Source organism: Pteropus vampyrus, unplaced genomic scaffold, assembly GCF_000151845.1.
Source record: "Pteropus vampyrus isolate Shadow unplaced genomic scaffold, Pvam_2.0 Scaffold245, whole genome shotgun sequence".
NCBI lineage: Eukaryota > Metazoa > Chordata > Mammalia > Chiroptera > Pteropodidae > Pteropus > Pteropus vampyrus.
The window spans coordinates 623,653-631,963 of NW_011889026.1; the positions used below are offsets into that span (position 1 = coordinate 623,653).

Below are 8,311 nucleotides of genomic sequence, written 5' to 3' on the forward strand. Positions count from 1 at the left end.
CTTCACGACTAATGAGGCTGAGCATCTCTTTGTATCTGTTGGCCATTTGCGTACCTTCCTTTTGTGAAGCCTGTATTAAAATTTTTTGTCCATTCATTCAGGAAAACGAAAACAAAAATAAACTTGGCGTGACTGTCCCATGAGGAAGGGATTTCCGTGGGAGGTGACGGGGCCTCGGCAGGGTTATGGGCCTGACTGGAGGGGAGCAGAGGGGACAGGGCTGACAGGCTTTGGGGGAGAGGGGGCTGCCGGGACGCTCGGCAGGACCCCTGAGCAGACCGGAGAAGGGCGACGTCACCCCTGTAAGCACTGCCACCGTCTGCGCCTCGGGCCTGGGCAGGTGAGGCCTTCTCAGCGAGATCGGCAGCAGTGCAGAGGGTCGGGCCTGCAAGCTGTCGGGGCAGTGACTGGGGACAGCACTTCAGCAGCAGCTGCTCCCGTAATAAATGCCCGGAACTCCACACGGCACATGGGCGATCGTTCCCGCGCCCCCACCCGCGGCACACGGCCGACAGGGCCGAGCGACCAGGGCCACCCTGCACCAGGCCCAGGCCTGCTCCACCTGCATTTCCTTCCTGTGGGACCAGTGGCCGACAGGACTGTTCCCGTGGAGGCGGCAGCACAGAGTGCAGGCCCAGCCACAGGAGCCCAAGCTCAAGCCTGAGTCGCACCCGTGAGCTCCCCCACCTTTGACAAAGCAAGTCACGTGGCCAGTCCCCCGGAGGGAGAGGGTGCGTATCCTCTAAACACTCAGCCCTACTGTTCTGTGGGCTCGCCAGGAAGTCCGTGCCCGGGCAAAGACGTGTGCATCCTTCCCGGTCCACTCACGTAGTGGCCGCCTGTTCTTCGTCTGCCCTGGACCCTTCCCTCTCTCCCGAGAAACCTTCCGCTCGCCAGCCCCGCTACGTGGTTCCGACTGGAGCTGTGGGGTTTGCTGCACACCCTGCCCCCTGACCGCAGGGGGCCGATCCGGGGGAGGCACGTGGCCCACGTGCGCCCTCCGTCTAAGTGCTGTTTTGACAACGCGATAAGCGTGACAGACACGGCCTCTCCACATGCGCGGTTGGGCCTCCACTGGCTGTTTCTTTGGAAAGGAAGTCGGGGAAAGTGAATGAACCTCAAGAACCCTTACGCAGAGAGGAGAGGAGTCGGCGGACGGGGAGGGGTCCTGGTGGCCGTCAAGTCCGTGCCTCCAGTCGCTCCATCCCACGCCCCCGGCGAGTTCTTCCTTTCCCCCAGGCAGACGGGCTTCCCCGCCTGTGTGAGAGGCCGACACACGCATTTCCCCTCAGGGTCCCGAGAGCAGGCCCTGCTCCACCGAGCGTCCCGAGCGTCGCTGAAGAAGGGTCGGGACAGTTTCCTGAGACAGAAATGCTGGTCCCAGGAGGTGGGTGAGCCCCGCTGCCCTGCGTGGGTGGGGACGGGCCCTCCTGGCTTCTGCTCTTCCTGTTCACAGACCTGCACCGCCCCAGGGGTGCGAAGCCACGGGGTCCACGCGGGGCCGTCTGTGGCTGCCCCCTCCTGCTCCCTCTGCTCCCCTCCTGCCTGGACTCACTCTTGCGATGATCCCACAACCTCCTAGGCCAGCAACCCCGTTCCTCACGCCTGGATCGCTCCCATCAGCAAGACACACGTTTGAAATTCCTGTCATCTTGAAAGAAAAAGAAAAACCTGCCCGGCTCCCACATCCCTGCGGCTACCACTTCCGGTCCCCGCCTGGGCGCCCGGTCCCGCCTCCTCCCCCTTCCTCCTCCCTCCAAGCCGCCCCCCCCCCGTAGCCCTCCGTCCTCACCATCCCATCTCTTTGGATGACTTTTCTGTAACTGCACCGTCAGCGACCTTGGCTGTGAGCGGGGAGACCCACAAGCTCGTCTGATGAACCCTCTCAAAGGCCACACGCTGGATCGCACGAGGCAGCGTGAACCATACTGAACTGAAGAGGGCGGCTTCGTCACCTCGTGAGCAACCTCGTAAAGCAGAATTTAAAGTCTGCTCCTTCGACAGGAACTGACACTTTACACGTATTTTATGCACCGTCGAGGTTTAAAAACATATAGATTTCATGACACTCCCCTGTTCAAAACGCTCATGGCTTCTTTTAACACTGAGACAAGAGTCTGACCTCCCTGCCACAGCTGGAAGGGCCCAGGCCGTCTGGCCCCCGGCCGGCTTCCGCCCTACCGGAGTCCCCACGCGGTCACGGCGCCATTCCCGGTGTTTGCCACGCACGTGCCGCCCTTGGGGTACCACGCCCCCCCGGGACTCGTCACCATGTCCCTCCTCACCTCAGTCCCTCCGTGCACGGCCACCGCCTGGTGCTTGCTGCCTTGCTTGCTGGCTTCGGTTTCTGTTGCTCGTCTCTCCCAGAAAAAGTTCGGCTCCCCGTGGGCGGAGGCCTCTTCGTTCATCCTCGGCGCCTGGAACACAGTATGCATTGAACGAACACGTGAATGAGCGGGGAAAGCCTGTCTGAGAGCTGGACAGTGACAAACGAGCCCCTGAATCAGGCCGCACCCGTGCCACTGTTCAGTTATGTCGACCGATAAAGTTCTCCTGCTGCTGAAGTCGTCGGTGTTCAGTCAGCCACCACTGTACTCGTGCTGGGTGACAGACCATTCCCCCATCGTGGTGGCTTACAGAGACACTCGTTTTTCCCAGCCCAGGTCTGCCCGTCGGCTGGTGACGCTGCTTCAGGCCGCAGGCCGAGACCCAGTCAGCTCCACAGGCCTCTCACTTCGGGACCAGCAGAGCAGTGGCCTGGGCGGCCTCCCCCGGCTGGCGGCGGAAGCAGAGGCGGCCACACCAAACTACAGCGCACAGCTACACCCCCACGCCCGCACGTCTGCTGCCGCGCCACTGCCTAAGGCCCCGCGGGGCCGGGCGGGGACAGCGGCGAGCTGGGGCGACGCTCCGCCCGCGTCAGTGGCCATCCTGGGAAGGTACATGGGAGGAGCGAAGATGCACGACTTCCTGACAGGAATGAGGGCTGCGCTGGCTGCAGAGGTCCAGGTCACCACTCTGCCCGAGCATCTGTCACTGAGAGATCGAAACGTCCTCACTAACGCGATGGGAACCTTGTGCCTAAAGTCACAGAAGAGAAGAGGCGGGTGACGGAGGTCACGGGTACGGAAGTGGGCGAGACGGGGCCAGGCGAGAGCTGATGGGCTGCAAGGAACCGCCTCAGAGCAGACGGGACAGCGGCTCCGAGTGCCCGCGGCTGAGCCAGGCAGGGAGGCGACTCCAGTCGGCATCCTGGGCCCGGTGGGCAAGCGTGGGAACCAGGGAGGATGGCGCCCCTGGCCCCCCAAGTCTGCCACAGGAGCAGCTTCCGGTCCTCTCCAAGGCTTGGTGCCTTCGTCTGCATCCCGGGATGAATAAGAGCAGTAACAGCTGTTTTGATGATTATTAAAAAAGGTAGTGAAGGACTAGCATAGGGCTTCGGGCCCCGTGGCCCTCGGGCTCGGACAGGCGGCTGGGCTTGTGTCCCGAGACCCTTGGGAGTGGACACGTGGGGCTCAGAGCACATGCGTATGGACGGCGTGGGCAGGCTGGCTTGGTGTCCTCAGCCCCCACAAAGGGCTGGGCCTTACCTGAAGCGCTGAGGCGCCGCCCCTAGGGGTGCCGCACTGTCCCCTGGCTCTGCTCCATCTTCAGCAGGGAACATGCTCCTGCTTGGGGGGACGTGAGGAGAGACACTCCTGCACCGTGGTCTCAGGTAGAAGTCACGATGGCATTACCATGATGGACCTTCTGGAGGAGAGCAGGCTTCCTCCTTCAGACGAGACCGCCCAGGCCTCTGGGGTCCAGAGAATGGGGCCCAGTTGTAAAGCCCCCCGACTTCCAGCAGGGACACGGCGTGGCAGAGAAAAAGGCCACGGGCTGGAAATGACCCACCGACACCCTCGGCCTCTGCAGTTCCCCACGGACTCATGAGGATGGCGCCGTGGGCTCGGGCGCACGGTGGGAACGAGACGGGCTGACGGTGAGAGCCGGGCCGTGTGCGCGGCCTCGTCCCCTCCCCGGGCCTGGCGCTGGCAGGACCCAGATGCCAGGCCTCCCGAGGCTCCAACTCAGGCTTTCTTCGTCTCTTTCTTCACTGAGCCTCAGCTTCCCGCCTACGACCTAAGCGAGTTGGACTGAGACGTGTCCAGACACCCTCCCAGCTCCGTGAACCCTTCGATCCTGACCTCAGATCTTTACAGAGGGCCGACGCGCCTCCTAAAATAAGTCGAGCTGCTTCCACTCTAACAGGAAGAAATCTGGGAGAAAGGTAAATAAACACAGGCAAAATATCAGAAATCGCAGAAGCTGAGAGAGGGGCATATGCGGGCTCATCGCACGCTGCGCCCTGTGCGCGTGAAGTTTTTTCCAGGGTAAATGGTTTCTTAAGAAACAGAGGCTGCAGTGAACAAGTGCCTTTATGACCTTTGCTTCCGAGTCCCCTGGAGAAGAAACTGTCCTATTAAAAGGTACCTTCCAAAGGAAACCCCCAGCCTCTACCGTCTCCGACCTTCGGCAGCCACGCTGCTCCCGCCCTAGAAAACCTGGGGAGTTTCCAGAATCTTCTATTCCCACTTCCCATTTCTCCAGGGATGTGAACTATCAAGTAAAGAAAAAAGCCACAGACAGGGCAAAGCTCACACGCTTGGCCGAGTTGGGGGCAGAGCCCCTCTCACTAGAACCGAATCTGCCCTACCTACGACCCTTAAGGTGTCAGAGGTGACACCTTCCCCAGGGGTCACCATGGGGGCCACGTCTGCACATGCCGAGGAAGTGCTAGGGCACAGAGCAGTGTGAAGACCCTGCGTCCCGAGCACCAGGCACCTCTGCGCACCTCGATGCCGCTCACAACGGAGCGTTTGCATGCAGGTCACTGCTTGGGTGTCCCCTCAACCCGAGGGGGTTGATCTCACTCCCAGTTTCTAGCCTGGAAGGGCTGGCAAACCCACAGAAATGTCTGCTGCCCCAGACCTAGGCAGAGCCGTTAGGGGGCAAGCTGACCCTCGTCCCCCAGGAATAGAGGAGCTGTCAGGGTTACAAGGACTCACACAGAACCCCAGACAGAGAAAGGGTGACCCCCGCCTCTCCCTGCTTTCTGCCTCTCTGCCCTCCCTGCCTGCCAAGCCATGGTGGTAAGTCCCAGGCTGCCTGGGAAAAAGGGGACTCTGTGTCACCCAGAGGGGCCCCATCACAGCCCCCGGAGGGCACCTTTCCAGCAGCACGCGTGCAGGCAGGCTGCCCGGCTCCTTCCGGCCTCTGCAGAGTGTGCCCCGGTGTAGAAGCCTCTGGGGTCACCGGCAGCAAAAGTCCCAGTTCAAGTTTTACCCGATTTTCCCCAATGGTGTGTTTTCTGCAAAAACAGCCAAGTATTTAGACGTGGATAACGGGTTTTTATCTGGGGTGGGCAGGCGTGAGTACCGTCATCACCCTTTCACTGATTATTTGCCAAACACCTGCTATGCACCCAGCTTGGGGCTGGGCGCTGAAGACAGAGAAACTCAGGTGAACCCTGCCCTCGAGAGCTGCCAGCCTGCAGTAAGCAGCGAGAAGCCAGTGAGTGTCAAAGGGGCACAGAAAGTGACGTAGACAGTTTAACAGGGAAAACGAATAAATATGGGACACCTAGGATGTGCCAGAGATCATGATGGAACTTTTCAAACCTCATCTCATTTAAAACCCTACAAGCTCCACAGCACCTGACAGGTCCATGGCTAGAAGGAGAGCCAGGAATAAAACCAGGAGTGTCTGACTCCGAAACACACAGATGAGATCTGTCAATTCTTCTTAAAGAATTTCCACATGCACATCAATGAGTAAAGGCAGGAATTTGTTAGCCCCATGCATCGTCACAGAGGAGTCCAGTGTCAACCCTGACTGTTGGGGCTCCGCTGGGCGCCACCTGCTGTTTCCAAGTGGGACTGCAGCACCGGCACCCAAGCCTGGGGCGCCTCCTCCCTCCCTGGCCTTTTCACGGGCACCATTGCCAAAGGTGTGGCCTGGACTGAGTGAGCCAGAGGCCACTGGCCCGTGGAGATAGCAAGTCCTCTCGGGGGACGCCTACAAATCAGAGTGGCTGTGGCTGTTGTGTCTGCAATAAGCATCCTTCCTATTTTAAGAAATTCCTTGTCTGTGACATCCCTTTGCTGGGCAGCGAAGATTTGGGAGGGACAGTGTGGCGCCCGTGTTGCTCGCAGTCTAGTAAAGGGACAGCCAAGTGTGCGACAGTTGCCATGCCACGTGCCCAGTGCTCTGACCGAGGGGAGCACGCAGGGTGAGTTGGAAAGGCTCCCGGGTGAGGTTACAATAGAGCCAACGCTCTGGTCAGACTGAGGAGGCTCCGCTAGACGGTCGAAGCAGAGGCAGAGGAATGGGGTGGGGAAGAGAATAGAAACTGGGTGTGTGTGTGTGTGTGGAGGGGGACTCCAGGTTCAATATAAACCAGAGCCCAAGGACCAGAGGAAGAAAGGCTGGCAGCGGGCAGGGGCCGGATCATAAAGGGTCTTAAGCTATACTAAAAAGAGTAGACCTCGTCCCGAGACAGCGGGGCTTGAAGCAAGGCACCATCCCATCAAGGTCGCATCTAGGGGACACGCTCACAGAGATAACAAACCCACGTTTGGTGGAGGGGACGGGACATGCCAGGGGAAGGCTGAGTCTGAGGCACCGAAAGACTTGCCAAAGGCAGCGAAGGGCTTCGAGAACTCTTCCTGAACGGGAGCGGCTCCCGTTGTGGTGTGTTCCCCCGGGGCTGGGGGACAACTCGCTGTACTGGAGTGGATGTGGAGGACGTCTCAGAGAGGTGTATGTTAACCTCGCCATTTCATATACTGATGCTTGTAACAACGGAATCCAAAAGAAAATTGCAACATCTAGAGTTTTATAGTTACGTGAGACTGGAAGGTTAAGGGTTTCAATGCTTTACCTGCTGACCCTGAATCTGGCCATGGACGCTTGTTCGGCTCAAGTGCAAACAAGCAGAAATGCCGCAGGCAGGACGGGCTCTCTGACTGTCCCCACTTCGCAGACCGGAGGCTGAGGCCCGACACGCAGCCGGTGGGCAGCAAGGCCGGCGCTGCCGCTCCACTGCGGCCACGCCCCGCACACGCAAACGGCACTCCGCCACGACAGGACGCCCGCCGGCTCCGACGTCACCCCAAAAGTTACCCGGCTGGGACGCCACGTGCGTTCAAAGGTCACCCCGGCTGTGGCGCCCCGTCTCGTAACGTGGGATGTCACGTAACATGGGTCAAAGGTTATACTGGCTGCAACAGCACGTCCTGTAACGGGAGCTGTGACGTCATTGAATCCGCGACGCGACCTCACACTGGGCTGCAACTACTCGTGGGTCAAAGGCCAACCCAGCTGCGACGTCAGGTCACGTGACATGCGTTGCACCGTCAATACAGCTGTGACTTAACATGGGTTCAAAGGTTACCCCAACTACGATGCCACGTCACGTAACGTGAGCTGTGATCTCACTGAAGCTGCGACGTGACCTTAGGTTGGCTGCGACGTCATATGAGTTCAAAGGTCACGCCACCTGCGACGCCAGGTCTCCTGATGTGAGCTGTGACGTCATTTCAGCCACGACGTCACATCTCGCAACCGGAAACGTATGGCAGGTTCGAGGGTTACTCCACGTCAGTCAGTTTAATAGAGTCACTCCAGCTACGGCTCTAGGTCACACCGGTGGGAAGAGACATGACCTGGACCATCATTTCCTCAGCAATGCACTGTCACCCAGGCTTCAAAGTTAAATGGGTCAAAGGTTACCCTGGCTGCAGCACCGGTTCATGTCACGTAAACGATGACGTAATTGAAGGCACGACGTGACCTTACGCTGGCTGCAACTTCACGTGGTTCAAAGGTCATAGAAGCTGCGACACCACATCATGTGACATGTGTTGAACGTCATTGCAACTGCGACTTAACGTGGGTTCAAAGGTCACCTCGGCTGCGACGCCACGTCAAGTGATGTGCGTTGCAACGTCATTGCCTCTGCGACTTAACGTGGGTTCAAAGGTTACCCCCGCTGCGACGCAACGTCACGTGAGCTGAAGCCGCGTCACTGAACGTCACTGAAGCCGCGCCGCGACCTTACGGCAGCTGCGACGTCACGTGGGTTCAAAGGTCACAACAGCTGCAACTATTTACGTGACGTGAGGTGTGACGTCATTAAGCTGCGACTCACGTCACGCTGGCAGACACAGAATATCGGTTCAAAGGTCACTCCACGTCACTCAGTTTAAAAAAGTCACTTGAGCTGCGACTCCAGGTCATGCCAATGGGAAGAGACGTGACCTTAACGGCC

At 59.2% G+C, this 8,311-nt stretch overlaps 1 protein-coding gene across 9 annotated transcripts in view; it reads right to left on the minus strand.

Annotated features, from left to right (window-relative positions):
* BCL2A1 (BCL2 related protein A1) overlaps window positions 1-8,311 on the minus strand; it is a 60,780-nt gene that overhangs the window by 24,141 nt on the left and 28,328 nt on the right. For all 9 annotated transcript variants that reach the window (XR_002776067.1, XR_002776070.1, XR_002776069.1 and 6 more), the window contains one exon: window positions 2,286-2,417. The gene's annotated coding sequence lies outside the window, so the exon portion shown is untranslated. The remainder of the gene's footprint in view (window positions 1-2,285; window positions 2,418-8,311) is intronic.